Here is a 17171-nt window from a genome sequence, read left to right as displayed (position 1 = left end):
AGAGAGCAAATTCAGACTGGACATCAGGAAAAAATTCTTTACCGTGAGGGTTGCCAAAATATGAAATACGCTTCCAAGGGAGGTGGTGCTGTTCCCTTTCTTGGAGATATTTAAAAGAAGATTGGACAGACACTGGCTGGGGTCATCTGACCCAGCACTCTCTCCTGGGGAGGGGGTCGAACTCGATGATGTAATAGGTCCCTTCCGACCTCAACAACTATGAAACTATGAGACCCCCAAAATTTGCCATAGCCCCCTAGCCTCCCTTCCCAGTACTGCCACCACTCACCCTGAGCACAGTGTGGCCCAACCCCCCACTGTTGGGAAGATCCTGGTGCAGTACCCCAGTCAAGCCTGCTGTTGCAGCCCACCCTCACCCCATGCACAGATCCAGGGCACATGCCCCGCCATGTTCTCCCAGGGTGCATTCAGCAGTGAGAGCCACCACCTGGGCTTTCCCCAGATGAGCTGTTTGCAGCTCCATCCTGTGCCATGCCCCCCACCCCAGCTGTGAGGGGCCTGCCCCTGCCCCAGCCCCAGCCCCACTCCCTTACTCACTGCCGTGGTGGGGCGCAGATTGAGTCCCCATCAGTGAGGGAGGGAGTGGGGCACAGGCAGGAGCAGGGGCTGGGGTGAGTGGGGCCCTGGCTGGGCTGGGTGGTAGGAGTCCTAGGGTTACTGTATTTCCAGGTACAAAAAAGAGGACACTGGGGGGCTGGGCGGAGCAGGGGGAATATAATAGTGCGGGGGCAGTGATATGCCATTGTACTGCCCCTGCCCCTCTGGTGTCCTACCCCTGGCTCTGCTGCCCCTCACTGACAAGCCACAGCCCCTCCAGCCCTGCTGCTCCACCAGTCCTGACCCACTGACCCAGCCCTACCAGTGCACCTCACTTCCAAATAGCAGTACTCTGCCCCGCACTCCATGCCCCTTACTCCCAACCTGCAGGCCCCTGGCACTGCCAGTGCCCCACATACCCAACCCACAGTCAACCCCCCTGCCCCTCACTCCTGACCCGCAGTCCCCCAGCCCTAGTGGTGCTGCTTATTCCAGCCCACAGCCCCTGTCTGTGCGCCTCAATTCTGACCCTCTTTGCTCCACTCCCTGCTGCCTCTGCTCATCTTCCCCCTGCTCCCACCAGTGGAACAAAGCTTAATTGCATACTTGGCTCCTGATAATGCATGAGCTGCACTATGTATTCTGGGAACTGTAGTTCTGCGTAACAGCGGCCATATTGAAAACGGATGGGGGAGGAAATCTGGGACATTTTCCTTGCATTTAAAAAATCCGCCCAGACGCAGCACAGAGGGCTAAAAAAGAGGACATGTTCAGGAAAACCCGGACATATGGTAACCCTAGGTAGGACAAGTGGAAGCCCAGGGACAAACATGCCCCCCCTTCTCCTTGCAAACTGTGTGTAGGATGGAGGCAGCTGCTGCTGCATGCTGTGCTTTGCTCCCTGCTGTAGCTGCCCCAGGAGCAGCCAACGCCATGTGTGCCCTGCTGCTGGGCTGCACTGCGCCACCTGCCCACCCAGCAGCGGGACACACATGGTGTTGCATGACTCTTGGGGCAGTGGGGCTCAGAGCCCAGCCCACTGTGGCAGCCACCTCTGTCCCACACACAGATTGGGGGGGCACTTGCCCCCTGGGCCTCTGCTTGTCCCACCACCTGGCCTGGCCAGGGCCCTACTCACCCCAGCCCTTGCTTCTGCCTGTGCCCCACTCCCTCCCTCACCACTAGGGCCTCAATCTGTCCATCTCCTCCCCCTCCCCCCCCACAGCCCTTTCCCTTCTCCCTGCCCCTTCTCCTACAGATGTATCACTGTGGGGGTGGGGAGCACGCATGTGCTCAGCCCCCCCAAATATTTTTTTCTCCCTCCGCCTATGCAGTGTGAGGAAGTGGAAGTGTGGTAAGCGCAAGTGATTGTGGAAAGGAGACTGTAATGGATGGTGATGGAGTTTGAAAAGGAAGTGTTAGAGGTTTTTAATACATGTGGAAGAAGAGAAAAATGGAGTTGAATCTCCATTATGTGTACGGGTGCAAAAAAAACCAAACATATATTCAACTTAGGCTGTGAGAAAGTCAAATGGACATGACCCAAAACCGCCAGACTAACACAGACTGAGACCATCCTGTCCTAGTCTAGTAAAAAACAAAAACTTAGCACAAAAGTAACCACAAACCAGCCTGCTGAGTCAGCCCAAAATGGGAAGTAACCCCTAAGGTTACAACTTAAAAGAAACCCCTTTAAATCTGCTAACATAAGATAAAAATAGAAGACATGCGCATTACTAACAAAGTCATAGCAAATGCTAATTGGTATATGTTGTTGCTATGCTTATGATGTTATATTTTCTATATGAACTCGCCTCACCTGTTGTACGAGGTCAGACCTCTTCACAATTCTCCAATTGTGTATGAGTCTGTCCAGAATGTATTCTCTAATAAACCAAGCTTCTGACCTGACCTGACCTAAAGTTTGCTGTGTCTGTTTACCATGATATACATATGCACCAGCTGAAAGAGAAGGAATGATTTCTCTGTTTGAGAAATTAGAGGTGTATGTTTAGAAATTGGAGGTAGGCAGAAAATTCTGGTGGGGGATTTCAGTTGCATTATCAAGAAGGGGAATAATAGAGAGGATGGAGTGGAAGGAGGCCTGGACAGCTCATCAAAAGTGTTGATTAATGTAATAGAAGGAGGTTTAAAGAATGTTTGGGGTGGTGACAAGGTGATTATGAGGATGGAACCAAGTGGAAGACAAGTGTCAAAGATTGATTATGTATTAATATCAAATGGACTAGGGACTGGAAAGAAGGAAATCTTAGATTTGACTTGCAGCAGTCACCAGATGCTGAGAATGGAAGTGAGTTTAGAAATAACAGAAGGTTGGGGGAAAGGGATGTGGAAGTTAAATGTTTAACTATTACAAGATGAAAAGACCTGTCAAGAATGTGGAACTGTAAAAAGGATGGAAGACTCTGAAGCTGAGGGGAGATCTTGTGGCTGCCTATAAATTTATTAGGGGAGGTCAACGGGGAATAGGGGAAGAGCTGTTTACTAAGGCGCCCCAGGGAGTGACTAAGAATAATGGGTGTAAACTAATTGAGAGTGGATTTAGGTTAGATATTAGGAAGACATTTTTCACAGTAAGGGTGGCCAGGATCTGGAATGGGCTCCCAGGAGAGGTGGTGCTATCACCTAGGTTGGAGGTCTTTAAGAGGAGGCTAGATAGTCAACTGGCTGGGGTCATCTGACCTCTGTCCTTTTTCCTGCCAGGGGCAGGGGGTCAGACACGATGATCCATCGTGGTCCCTTCCAACTCTACAATCTATGAATCTATTAATCTATCTATGAGATACTACGAAAGAATCTGGGAGTGGTGAGCTATGATAAAGAGAAGAACAAGCGAATTTTTCAGAAATCTTGGTCAGAGAGGTGAAGAAGAGGGTGAATGAGCTAGTAGAACTGAAGGCAAGGAAGCAGGAGTTATTAAAAGGGGCAGTAAGAGGAGTACAAGTGAAAGAAGAACTGGAAGACATAAAGTGACAGGCTGAAGAATGGTTCAGAAAGGAAATGGATGAGAAAATCTTTCTGACCAGAGCACCTTGGGTAGAGATGGGGGAAGGATGTTGTAAGTATTTTTTGGCAAAATTGAGAAAAATAAGAAAGGACCTGAAAGCACTGAAAGTGGGACCTGAAGAAGGAATCCAAATAGAAGAGAGTGCAAAGATGGTGGATGTGGCAGTGGAGTTTTATAAAGATCTGTACAAAAGAAGAAGAATGAATGGAATAAAAATGAAGGTGTTCCTTGAGGGGATAAAGGAAGGAATAGAGGATGGAAAGAAACAAAAATTGGAAGTATGAGAAATTAAGTATGAGAGAGGTGGAGGACTGCTTAAAAGCTCTCTGCTGCTGAGGCAGGGGGATATTGTCCCCGCACCCCAGCAGCAAGCAGCTCCCCAGGGCAGAGAGCAATCTCTCACCCCCTGCTGCCTGGCTGACCTGGAGCATATTTGCTTGCGATCAGGGGTCTACACATGTATTACTGTGCATGAGTAAATTTGCTACTTGCATTTGCTGGTAGCAAATTTACTAACAAATAGAGTCAATTACTGTGCAGTAAACATCTGCACATGTAGATGCAGATGCTTACTGTGCAGTAGTTAGCACTACCATGCAGTAAAGCATCTTGTGTAGATGCACCCAGTGTTATTCTGGGAACAAAGAAAAGTTTGAAGAGCCTGCCCCACCAAAATGTCACACTTAAAAGTATAACTGTAGTTACATTTTGATATCATATTTAATAACGAAAGACTGATAAGATATAAAGAACCAAATGGTACAGGTAAAGCTAAACAAGATAACGACTAAAATTTAAAATGTGCACTCATCTAGAGAAATAACAATCTTATTAACATCTGAAGGAAATTAATCTTAAATTCTCTAAGTACTAAAGTCTTAAAAAGCCTTAAATGTGGCCAGCCTGTTAGGAAAAAATTTTCTTACCTAGGTTTAAAATTAATTTTTAAAAGAGCATTTACCTTGGTTCATTTGCAGATGAACTGTAGTTCAAGGCTGAAAAGGAAAGATTCCAAGGCGTACACAGATTTTTATCCTCTATTAGATAATGCAATTCCAAAGGCTTACTAAATAAGACTGAAGATATAGAAATGTTCCCAATAGATTTTAATTTAATAAATATTCATATGCCTATTTTTATTTCCTTTTAAAGCTGTATCCTATCCTAAACCAGTTCTACTTGGTATAAAACCACTAAATGAATACTCTAAGCGCACCTATACATGTGCAGCGAGGCTGCTCCAACACTGTAATTACAGCGCATTGGAGCAGACTCCAGATTAATTGAGTCTGCTGGAACGTGGTAATTATGGCACTCCAGCAGACTCCAGCGTCATGGGTATCAGTGTTCCTGCATTGAAAAATGGTGGTGGGAACTCTTTAACTAAAGCTCTTTTGATGAGCTTTAGGTAAAGTGACCCCACCACCATTTTTCAGCGCAGGGATGCTGAGACACATGATGCTCCAGGCATTTTAATTAGAGTGACTTTCCTGCTACAGGAGCACATGTATAAATGCCCTAAAGGACCTTTAGCCTACTTCTTTTGACGTGTCTCTCTCTTGAACTTTTTAAAACTGTCTTCACCTCTGACATTTTTTGTGTACTCATTTTCTTTGCCTCTTCTTTTACCCAAACCTTGATCAAGCAAGTGGAACCAAATGCTATTCCCTAATTATAGTCATAGTATCATCATAGTATCATAATGCTTAGGGTCAGAAGGGACCTAAACAGATCATCAGGTCCGACTCTCTGCCCGGGGCAGGAATGGGTGCCAGGTCATATCACCCCAGCCAAGTATCTGTCCAGCCTCCAGCAATGACTCCAAGATCCCTTTCTGCCACCATGTTGACAAGAAGGGTGTGTTGCTGGTTCCTTCTCCCTAGATGCCATACCTTGCACTTGTCTGCGTTGAATTGTCATTAACCAGCTTAGGGCCTACTGTAAATCTATGCTAGTGATCCTGACTAGTCCTCCATTTGTAAAATCCTATTTCATTCTACTGCACAATGCCAGCACACTTCTCATATTTGCTTTTCTAGTCACAGGCAGAAAAAATGGTTTCCCCAAAAGCTAAAGCTAGGAAACGAAATCATAAAGTAAAGACAAAACCTAGAGAAAACTTGCCATCCAAAAGAAAACTTTGTTCCAGGTATAAAGTCAGCCAAATAATGCCTGTAAATCAATCTCTTTTGTCAGGGGAACTGTAGAATCTTTACAGCACTGGGGTGAGCTAGTCACACCTGAAGAAGATGGGTTGTGCTGCATTTGTTAGATTGCAGTTGGGATCTAGATTTTTCCAAAGCCTAGATACGTGTGTGTGGTGAGGAAGAGGGTACAGGTCAATCTTAATTTTTTGTTATGCTCCACTGGAGATTCAGGACCAAGTACAGTATAGATCCGGATTCTGATCTGTGATTTGGGGTCCACTACATCTCTAGGTATACCTCACTTTGATCTTAGTGGGGTTACTTTCTAATGGTAACTATATGACTTATTGTAGCATGTGGCTTAAGGGCTCTGTCTGTGCTACTGTACTCTAATAGACAAAAGTCTACAGAATGCTTATTTGGCAGTAAGAGTCCCTTTTCTTCCCCATGTGACAAATGCATTCCATTGGTATTCAATGGAACTGCTACCAATTCATTAGTGGCTGTGAAAATGTTAACACTAGAGTTGGCCCCTGTTAGGCTGCTCTCCTGGAAAGAACCTGGAAGCCCTTTTGCAGCACAGCCTCTCTATGAAAAAGCCAGTTCTAGGCCAGGACTCTGGGTAAGCCTTTTTTCCCTACACCCTGTCTTCCAAAGCCAAGGTGCATGTTTTATTTGGAGGGTCTGGTAAGTGAGAAAATATAGCATCTACTGATCTTAACTCTTGGTAGCCTTGGCATAGACAACCTGGCTTGTTTTACTCCCAGAAAGCAGCTTTGATAGTGGCAGCCATGGCCATAAAAAACTCCCAAACCCACTTTTACCTATCAACATATTAAATATAATCAACTGCTACTCACTGAAACAGCAAGGAAGGCCCCTAGGACAACAGATACAAGAAAATGGCTATCTGCTTTGCTGGAATTGGTGCCAGTTACTGGAAATGAATGAAAATTACTTTGTTAATGTTTGTGATTTTCTGGTAACTGTAATTGATCCCATGTGCATGTGAGAGCATCAGACCTTGCAGAAAGGGACACAAGGTAATAAAGCAATATGAAAATGGCCCAAAATCTACAACTACATATGAGCCCCTGTCATTTTGCAGTTCATAACTGTCTACTTTCTTTTGGGGACAACAAACATTTGATATCACATTTTTATATGCAAACCACACAGTAAGTTATATTTCCTTTTCTGTATGAGGAATCAGTAGAGGATGAAGTATATCATTATGACCTAGAAATAAAAAAGTGGTTTCTGTCTGCCAGTTCAGACAATGTGGTAGTATAGCAGAAATAATCAGGAGACTCATTCTCCATCTAAATAGAGACCTGAAAATATAATTTCATATCATGATTGTTTGTAATTAGTTACAGATGCAACTGACATCAGCACGTTGTTATCCTGCTTTGAGTATACTACAGAATTTAAAGGCTCCAATAGATTAGAAGTGTAGATATTATAGATAGGAATAGATAGGAACTGATGAAAACACTTAATTTTTGCTGAATTTCTTCAGAGGTTTTTCTGACAGCCCAAAATTCTCAATTCTCTCTGTCTCTCTGTCTCTCTCTCTCTCTCTCTCACACACACACACACTTTAGACACAGGTGTGATAGAAGATACTGGGTACATAGTGTTATACAGTTTGTATATCATACATAAAAACAGCCAAATTCACCTGATTTTTATTCTCTAGCTGAGTGAGTTTCTTCCAATTATAAGCTTTAAGAGTAAGACCTTCATGAAAAGGTCCAGGAATTAGTGGGTGCATCTACATGAGATGTTTTACTATGCAGTAGCATAGATTACTATGCAGTAAGCATGTGCATCTACATGTGCACACACTTACTGCACAGTAAACCTCACTAATCATAAGTAAATTTGCTACCTGAAAATGCAAGTAACCAGGATGTGAATTAAGGGGGAGCTCAGGGAGGCAGGGGTGTGAGCCATCCCATAAGAGACGAGATTCCCCCCCTCCCTGCATAAGATTTGAAAATTATAACTGGGGGGTGGGGGTGCAGTCTCTGATCAGATTGATCCTTCACTTAGGTGGACTCGTTAAGCAATGAACTGGTATAACTTTTTGCAGAGACCACCCCTCCTGACTCAAAGTAATTTGAACCCTGCAAGTAGCACATTTACTCACAGTTACTTACTGTGCTTATGTAGATGCCTGACCAGGAGCAAATCTGTTTCCAGTCAGCCGGCACTGGGGGTGAGAGATTGCTCCCTGGCCCCAGAAGCTGTCTGCTGCCGGGGTGGGCTCCACCACTGAAGCCCAGATGGGGACTATGTCCCCCTGCCCCAGCAGGAGAGACCTTTGCACCACCCCCACCACACTGTAACATCAGGGTCAGGGAGTGGGGGCTGGGAGATAAGGATCACTCAGTTTCTGACCCACAGTTGTGAAGCTGGCGCTGGGAGATAAGGATTTCCTAGTCCTTGCTCCCCTATCACGATCTCAGAGTGGGGGCTTAGATCCCCCTGCTGCTGGGGCAGAGGGACATAGTCGCCCAACCAGGCTCCTGTGGCAGAGCCCACCCCAGCACCAGGCAGCTCCTGGGGGTAGGGAGCAACGTCCTTAAGCCTTTTCATGTATTTATTTAATGATTCGGCTTTCTATATTTATTTTATAAACATTTCTGGTTCTAGTTAGTAGATGGAGGACAGGCACTTTTTAGAAATAATGGAATATAAGAAAATTATTGTTAGGAAAACAGACAAAATCATTTTGGACGTCTGTATCTGGCGAAGGCTTTTTGACACCATCTCAAAATATTCTGGAGAGAAGAATGTGTCTTTGCAATGACTACAAGCAGCCTCTAAAAAGACATCTGTGATACACAGAATTTCCCACGAGTCTGATATTATAATGATTGTCTATATTTATGTTTTTCATTATATTTTGTTTCTGTTTATTATTTATGTTATTACAGTAGTGTTACCTGGGGTGGGGGGAGGGCAAGTGAGACACCAGCCCCTCATTTACTTAATGGGGACACCAGAATGGCAGCCCTCTCCTGCAGAGTCAGCACCCTCGCAGCAAAACAGCTCCACGTCATTGCTGTTGTAGAAGGAGCCAGGTGCAGGCACACTACACTGCTGCTGAAGCAGCAACAACTAGGGCAAGCAGACTACACCATAGCAGCTGCAGCAGCCGGGGCTTTTTTAAGTTCCAGGAGCGGGTAACACTCCTTCCCCTCCCTGCTTTTGGCACCCTGTCCCCACCAGTGCTCAGCATCACCTCCCTTATTATCCCCAGTGCTCTCCACAGGGTTTGTCTAGGGTTTATCATTATCCCTTCCTGAATGTTATGCCACTGTGTTATTAGACTATTATTTGTATTACTTGAGACCTGAGAATACCTATGTATGGACTAGGACCCCACTGTGTTGAGCGCTGTACAAACACTGACCAAAAAAAGCAGGCCCTGTCTCATAGAACTTGCAATCTGAGTAGTGATAATGACTTCCTTAGAAAATGCAATACTTTCTATTTAATACAATTTTTAATTCCTTTAGACTTAAGTCTAAGGCGCCCCCGGGGGTTACAAGAAATAATGGCCACAAGGTAGCAGAGAGCAGATTTAGATTGGACATTAGGAAGAACTTCTTCACAGTTAGAGTGGCCAAGGTCTGGAACGGGCTCCCAAGGGAGGTGGTGCTCTCCCCTACCCTGGGGGTCTTCAAGAGGAGGTTAGATAACCATCTAGCTGGGGTCATCTAGACCCAGCACTCTTTCCTGCCTATGCAGGGGGTCGGACTCGATGATCTATTGAGGTCCCTTCCGACCCTAACATCTATGAATCTATGAATCTATGAATAAGTCTTTGTCAATCTTCCTGTTTCTTTCCCTTTCTCATTATTAATATAGCAACTTGCCTCTATCATTTTTACAACATTACTGATGCATCTACATGTGCATATTTACTGCTCAGTAACCTAAAGTACTGTGCAGTACAGGCGTGTCTCTACATGTGCATGCCTGTACTGTGCAGTAGCTATGGTGACTTGGGCATAAATTTGATACCTACATGAAGCAGGCATCTATTTTACACTCAACTGATTTCTGCACAGTAACACACATGTAGACATGGTAATGGCACTGTAGACTGTGTGTAGACACTCAATAGCACAGTAATGCAGAAGCTTCCTGGCTGGGTCTGCCCAGTCACTAGGGGGCCAGCCAAAGCCCAACTCAAGGCTCCTGCCTGGCCCCCTCTCCTGCTGCTGGGCTGGGCTGCTCTCTGGCAGAACCCTAGGTGCAGAATATAAAAGCCTGCAGCCATTTTGTGCCTTGGGACACAGACTTCTGGGTGCCAGCAGGCCCCATGTACCCCCACTGGACAGCCTGCAGGCTGTGTTTGCCAGGTCCGTCCCATTCCAGAGCTGCTGCCTGACCACTGGTAAGTGCTGCAAAGGGCTGCAGTTTGCTGCGCCCCTTGTCCAGCCCTGTGAGCTCACCAGGGCTGCTGGTCCTGTTTGCTGTGCCACCAGGGCCAGCACCTACTCCTCACTGCTGCTCACCTCCCATCTCTCTCCTTTTGCAGGACCGTGGTGAAGCACCTCTGCCTCATGGCAGTGCCCCTGTTGGGGGTGCTACTTTCAGCCCTCCAGGTGTAGCAGGAACTGAACTGATGTAGCTGATGTTAACATAGAGTGTAATAACAGTGACATGTAACCATGTTAGTCTCATGCTGTAAGCAACTTGAAAACTCCATTTTGTATCCTTCTGCTTGATATAAGTAAATGAACTCTGCATAGACTTTATGTAAAACTGTGTGTAAAATGGTGAATGGTGAGAGAATGACATAGAAATGGGAGAAGAAGATTTAACTGTTTATGTAACCAACAAGGCACCAAATGTAAGTTACCTCTCAGTAAACTAATTAATGAGTGGCTGAAGAATCCCTTTTAGGCATAGGACACAAAAAAGATAACAAGGGGGAGGAATGGCAGATGGGCAGCAAGGACACTCCAGGACTGAGATACCAACTTTGATGACCAAACTGACCTCGGGCTGAGATAAGCTGAAGATGGAAAAAAACAACCACATAAACAGAAGCTGGGTATGGAAAAATCCCAAAGCACTGAAACAAAGGATGCCAACCCCTATGAAAGAGGACTTCGAAAATGCCAAGTTGGGTGAGTCTCTGTCTCAACTGCTGTTTTGTCAGAGCAGAGACACGTCTGTTTCACCCCACTCCAAGTTGTTATCTCCAGGATCTTTTTCTCATAATAACCACCCTGCCTGCTATCTGCATCTTCTCTCAATAAGGCCTGGGCCAGCCACCCAGTGCTATTATTGAACAACTGCTGCTGGTAAATATAATTTCTGAATGGAAAGGTTGTTTTGTGTTTGTGTGTGCTTGTGTGTAAGTTTTGTGCATGATAATTTGTGTGTGTTTATATGAGTAGTGTGTTCGAACCTCTATGTCTAATTCATGTAATCAATAAATGCAGCATTTTGCCTTATCCCCCTTCATAAGGTTTTGCTCTTAATTTGGCAATTGAAATTTAAAGTAACATAGGGCCAGCTGTGTGGGGGCCCAGGCAGCTAGTATCCTCCTCTTCCCCCATGTCCAGTCCCAGCCTTGTCTATGTGTGCCCACCCATCCGGTGCCCCAGGACTGCCAACTGGACCTGGAGGAGGTTTGCACCCTTGTGGCACTGAGGGGCAAGGAGGATGCCCTGGGGCAGTTTGGCCAGGGTGGGTGCTTGAACTCCCACATTTATGAGGCCCTGGCAGCTGGGATGCATGTGCATGTGAAGGCCAAGGACCTGTGCGCCCAGTGGGCGGTTGTGACCAGCCACATTCATCAGTCTGGTGAGTCCCTTAGGATCATGCCCTTCATGTGGGAGCTGACCTGCATTTTGGCACCCTAGGAGCCCATGCCTGCACCCCACCCTGACACCTCCAGTGACATGTCACTAGAGGAAGGAACCTCAGACCTTCAGTGTCCTGCCCTTCACTCCTTCCCAGCTGGTGTGCCAACTAGCAACCCAGGGGGCCCTGGCCAGTGGCTGTCTTGGCCTCATCCCCGCCCCTCAGCTGATTCTCTGATATGTTGGAACCAGAGACATAGAAAGATGGTTAGAGAGAAATACACAGAGGGTATTATACATGGAGAGGGTCTTTGATAAATATCAAATCTGGTCGGGGGCATGGAGAGCCAGAGTGGTGATGGCCGAGGAGGAGGGAAACCGGGGGGGGGGGAATGTAAAGCACTTGCCCTCTGTGATTCAAGTGGGGCCTCATAGAGGATATGCTACTTATTTTGGGCAGCTGAAGCTGTGCAGCAATTGTGGGGAGGGAGGGGCACTGTTACCTGTCAGCAATGTGTTCTTGAGGGAGCCCTGGCACCCAGCTTGCTGGACTTACAAAGGACTTTTTCTGTTCCCCCAGCTACACACACACACCCCTCATCTACCCAGAACTAAACAGAAGAAGTTTAATAGGCATCTCAGGCCATACATTCCCCAGTCCCAGTATGGGAGTCTTATTTAAACTTGATTGACTAAAACTCGGTTGCCGGGTTAGGGAATGCTGAGGCAAGAGACCAAGTCAGAGGGGGTATGGGTAACATTTGAACAATGGTTAAGGGTTCATCACAGCGTCCAGCCTGTTGGAGCCCTGACCAGAAATGCTGTCATACTTTTTCTGGGATGACTGGCGGAAGTCCTCCCCACAAAGTTTATGAACACTCCAAGTAATCCCTTTAAGTCTGTTAAAAGGCCACAGTAAGATCTGAAAGTCATACTAAGCTGAGGCTTGTTCACAACAGGTAAAATACAAAACACTGATGCTGACTTCACAGTGCAAGCATAGCTAGGCCATCTGAGAAGAAACAATGTGTTATCCCTTCCAGTATATATTCTATATTCATAATAATTTCAAGCTGGCTCCTAGGTGTTTGGTTACTCCTTAAAACTTGATGTTTTTCCTGGTTGTTAATCAGTTTCTTGAAATGTTCCAAACCAGATAACCCCTTGTCACTGAAAAAGGTAATTCATTTAAATTTAAACTGTTTATATAGCAGGATTTTCCCTGTCAGTTATGGCTTGGGACCCTCTTGATTTACACAAGTAAAAGAATGCTTTGAATAAGCTGGACTAAGGGTATAAGAAAGCTGTAAAGCAGTAAACATTTTTGATGCCAAAATGAACATGGGCCAGCAGTGTGGGGACGCGGTCAGGAAGGCCAACCACACCTTGTCATGCATCCACAGATGCATCTTGAGCAGGTCCAAGGAGGTGATCCTCCCCCTCTATGCAGCATTGGTCAGGCTGCAGTTGGAGTACTGCGTCCAGTTCTGGGCGCTGCATTTCAGGAGGGATGTGGACAACTTGGAGCAGGTCCAGAGGAGGGCCACTCGCATGATCAGGGGGCAGCAGGGCAGGCCCTACGAGGAGAGGCTAAGGGACCCAAACCTGTTCAGCCTCCACAAGAGAAGGCTGAGGGGGGATCTAGTGGCCTGTTACAAACTAGTTAGAGGGGACCAGCAGGCATTGGGAAAGTCCCTGTTCCCCTGAGGACTACCAGGAGTGACTAGAAATAATGGTCACAAACTGGCAGAGGGTAGATTTAGACTAGACATCAGGAGGTGCTACTTCACAGTCAGGGCGGCTAGGATCTGGAACCAGCTTCTAAGCAAAGTGGTGCTGGCTTCTACCCTGGGGGTCTTTAAGAGGAGGTTAGATGAACACCTTGCTGGGCTTGTTTGACCCCAGTACTTTTTCCTGCCATGGCAGGGGGTTGGACTTGATGATCTGCTCAGGTCCCTTCCAACCCTACCAACTATGAAACAGTGTGCTTCAAGAGAGAGAAATCTCTCTGACACCATCTGTTGTTGTTCTCAAGAAGCTGGGAGAAACAGATTGTCTCCCCTCAATGATCATGTTGGGAACTTTGCTTGTCAACAAATCACCGGAGTGCCTTGGAATGGTGAGATCCCAGCTGTCACTCTCTCTTTCTCTCTCTCTTTTTCTTTTTCTCTCTAGGCATAGCTTTCTGAACCTAAATAGTATTAGTTAAGCTTGAGCTAGGCTTCCCCAAATAATTAAACCAGGGTAATATTGTAATTGTTTTGTTTGTTTTTCCTTGCATGTCTATTACTACTAGTACCATTATAAATTTCATATACTTAGCAATAAATAACTTTTATAGTCAAACTGGTGGTAACCAGGTGTATTTTCCCTTCTCTACTTCCCCTTCCCCACTTGTTCTGCAGCAACACTTCTTTTGAAGAGACTACCACTACTAGGATAGTTAGGGCAAAAGATTGGGACATGCTGAATTTGAGACACATAAGGGGATCAGCTTGTGTAGACTGATTGACCCAGTTTGGCTCAGACGTGCCATAATGAACTGAATGCTGGCCCATGAGGGTGTCAGCTGGACACCCAGTCAGATTCAGAGGTATTCTTTTCACTATACAGAGTGTTACCAGTGTGGGTGGAGAGGATACAGGGTGACAAACTGCAGGGAGGAATTGAGTTGTAATATCTCAATTCCTGTGGGGAAAAAGGGGCATTGACAAAGAGAGTGCTTGATTTCATATGCAAATTGAGCCAAGTGAAGAGATTCAGAGGTTCGGAAGTGGGAGGGGAGGATAACAAGGAAGACATGGGGATGAAAGTTTACACGGTGGAGGAAACTCCACAGGGGCAGGGGGAGGGAGGAGGAGATGTAATTGAAACAGCTAGTGCAATGGTATGGGGGAGAAGAGAAGGAAGCCACACCAGCACAGGAGGAGGGAATGAGTGATCAATTAAGTTGGGATGGGGGATGGAGGGGCGGTGGGGTGGGGGGGGGGGAGTGATAGACACGTCATCAGCAGGGCAGGGAAGGAAAGGTTCACAAACTGAAACTAGGAAGGGGGAGAGAGAGAATGTCCCCTCCCAGTCATGTTGGCATTGCTTAGAACAATAGGGAGCTTAAGCTCCCCACCCAGGTATGTGATGCCAGTCATGTAGGCAGAGGGAGCAGGTTTCCCCACTCCCTCTGGAATGTATCTAGCTCAGGTTACAACTCAGGGTTACCTGAAGAGATGGGGCAGAGGAGTCTGCCCTTTGCAGTGACCATGGTAACCAACTTGTCAGATAGCAGAGTTTTGGGGAGATGGGACATTCTGCCACAGTGTCTACTTGCTAGGTTATGTTTTTCTGTGAAGGAAAGCTTGCAACTTGCATACTCAAAACTATGATGCTATACAAAGGAAGGGAGTGCAAGCACTGGTGGAAGAAAGGCAATGAATATATGGACACAAATAAATTGGAATCTGTTTTTTGAACCTGGTGGTATTAGATGAAAGGGATGAATGTAGAAAAATGGAGAAAGAGGAAAGGGATAAAAAGGAGATGTAGATGTACTGATGCAAAAGTTGGGTATCTAGTATGGGATGACAAATAAGCAACAGATGAAATAGTATGGGATGACAAATAAGGAACAGATGAAACATTATGTTTGTGTGAAATATTTGGAGATCTGGATTGTATTATAGGTGGAATCTGATATGGAAATTGTAACATATTTTGGTTGTAAGTAGAGTTTCAAATGCTGTCTTTAAGGTGTAAATATGTATGACCTATGTAGAAAGGGGGTAAATAAGAAGTAATGTCATTGAATGGGGGGATTGATATCTGTTATCAAAAAAAAATATGCATTGTTAATGTTTATGCAGATGTATGATTTGTGTGTATTTTAAATTTTATTTTAAAAAAAAATCCTGCCTAGGGAAGCTCAGGATGCTGGGTTACTAGAGGCCTATATTCTTAAAGGGGCAGAAGGCTGCTGCATGTTATTATTTATGTTATAGCCCAGGGGCTTTATGTTATGTGCGCTGGTGGTTTGTGGAAGAGGCTGTAGGAGAGGTGGAGACCTCATTGGTGTCCAGGGGAGCACTTGACTGCCTTCAGCCCTGCCAGGGGCAGGCTCAAGGCTTGAGCACTAAGTGAACCACAGAGGGGCCAGGGGCCCAGTGCCAGCGAGGGCACATGCACAGAGGGGAGGGGCCCAGTATACAGGAGCCAGGGTCTTGGTAACTTGTGAATAGACAAGGGAAACTAGTGCTTTGAAGCCGGGTCCTATCCAGTGGGCCTAGGCTGCTAGGCCTAGCTAGATTGAAGGACAGAGGGTGAGGAGGCTGAGGCCCCAACAAAGGGACATTATATTGGTAACACTTGTGAGGCATGGGGCATGGTAAAGGGGAGGTTATGAAGCCATGCATTTAGCTCATAAGGCTTTGGGTGCCCAGCTGGACAGACTAGACCATAGAGGCTCAGTCAGGGGCCAGCCCCGGGATGCCCTTCTAGCACCCAGTGGGAAGGATGGGGGCACAGCCAGCTTCTGATCCTAGTTGTCCAGGAATTCTATATGCCCCAAGCCTGGGTGCCAAGGGCTGGGTGGCAGTGCAGCAGAGCAGTGTACCTGCAGGGACAGTGGGTGGTTAGCAGGGGCTGGAGTCCTGGCCCACCCTGGGAAGAGGGCAGTGGAGGCAGGCTGTAGCTGGCCCCGGGGATCAAGCAGGGACAGGGAGTTCAGGCAGCACCTACTTCGGCCCAGGCCTGCCTGCACAGCTTATTATGGTCCCTGGGCACCCACACGTGGCTGACCTCCAAGCTGAGACCAGACAGCATAGGGCCCCTGGAGTAGAGGATCTAATCTCTTAAATATTGCAAAATCACAAAAGTCTTCTGTCTCTTGCCTCTGCAGGGCCAACATGTGGATGCAAGGGAGAGGCCACAGGGGCCCACAGGACCACTGCTGTAGGCTCACTGCCACCTGTCACTGAAGCCACCTGGAGGCTCCAGCTGCACCAGTGCTGCAGCCAGAATGGGATCTGGAGGCTCAGAGCTGGAGGGCCCTGGAGTGGCGTGCCCAGAGTGACCCAGGAGAGGCTGTCCTCATGTCCCCCCATACCTGACCTCCTGCTCTGGCCCCGCACAGCCCCTGTGTCCCACCCACCACCCCGCAGCAGACCCCTGGTAGCATCCTGGAGCAGGTCCTGCAGTGTCTGCTGGCCACAGGCATTCTTGGGGTTCATCACAGCCCCTGGACCCACGGGGGAACTGTCTGTAGCTGGGATACTGGCTGCCTGCTGTTGGGCTTTTCTCCCTGGGTGGCCCCACCCCTCACCCCTTGCAGGTGGAATTGGAGATGGGGTCAGACACCTGATGTGTCTTTTAAGTTTGTGGAATAGGGTTTTTATTGTTGGAGGGTGGGGGAGGGGCACTGTGTTCTGGGGGAGGGGGGAAGGGGGGTGTTTGTTGAAGGGGAGGGTTGGGGGGTTTTGTTCTATTAATAAAGTTTGTACGGTTTCTCCTATGTATGTGTCCTGGAGTGGTGCTGGGGGTGGCCAAGGGGTTGGGTGTGTATGGGCAGCAGGGCAGGTGGGCTGGAGTGGGGTGTGCAAGAGGAGGGGGTCAGCA

At 47.0% G+C, this 17171-nt stretch overlaps 1 long non-coding RNA gene across 1 annotated transcript in view; it reads left to right on the top strand.

Annotated features, from left to right (window-relative positions):
- Positions 1-16938, top strand: part of LOC109285647 (uncharacterized) — a 119302-nt gene extending 102364 nt beyond the window's left edge. Inside the window, exon 3 of the long non-coding RNA XR_002093458.2 lies at positions 16456-16938. This is a non-coding gene — a long non-coding RNA (uncharacterized LOC109285647). The remainder of the gene's footprint in view (positions 1-16455) is intronic.
- Positions 16939-17171: the final 233 nt, after the last annotated feature.

Source organism: Alligator mississippiensis, chromosome 1, assembly GCF_030867095.1.
Source record: "Alligator mississippiensis isolate rAllMis1 chromosome 1, rAllMis1, whole genome shotgun sequence".
In the NCBI taxonomy this organism is placed as follows: domain Eukaryota; kingdom Metazoa; phylum Chordata; order Crocodylia; family Alligatoridae; genus Alligator; species Alligator mississippiensis.
Note: the sequence above shows the minus strand (reverse complement) of the source record. Positions and strands in the feature narration are given on the sequence as shown.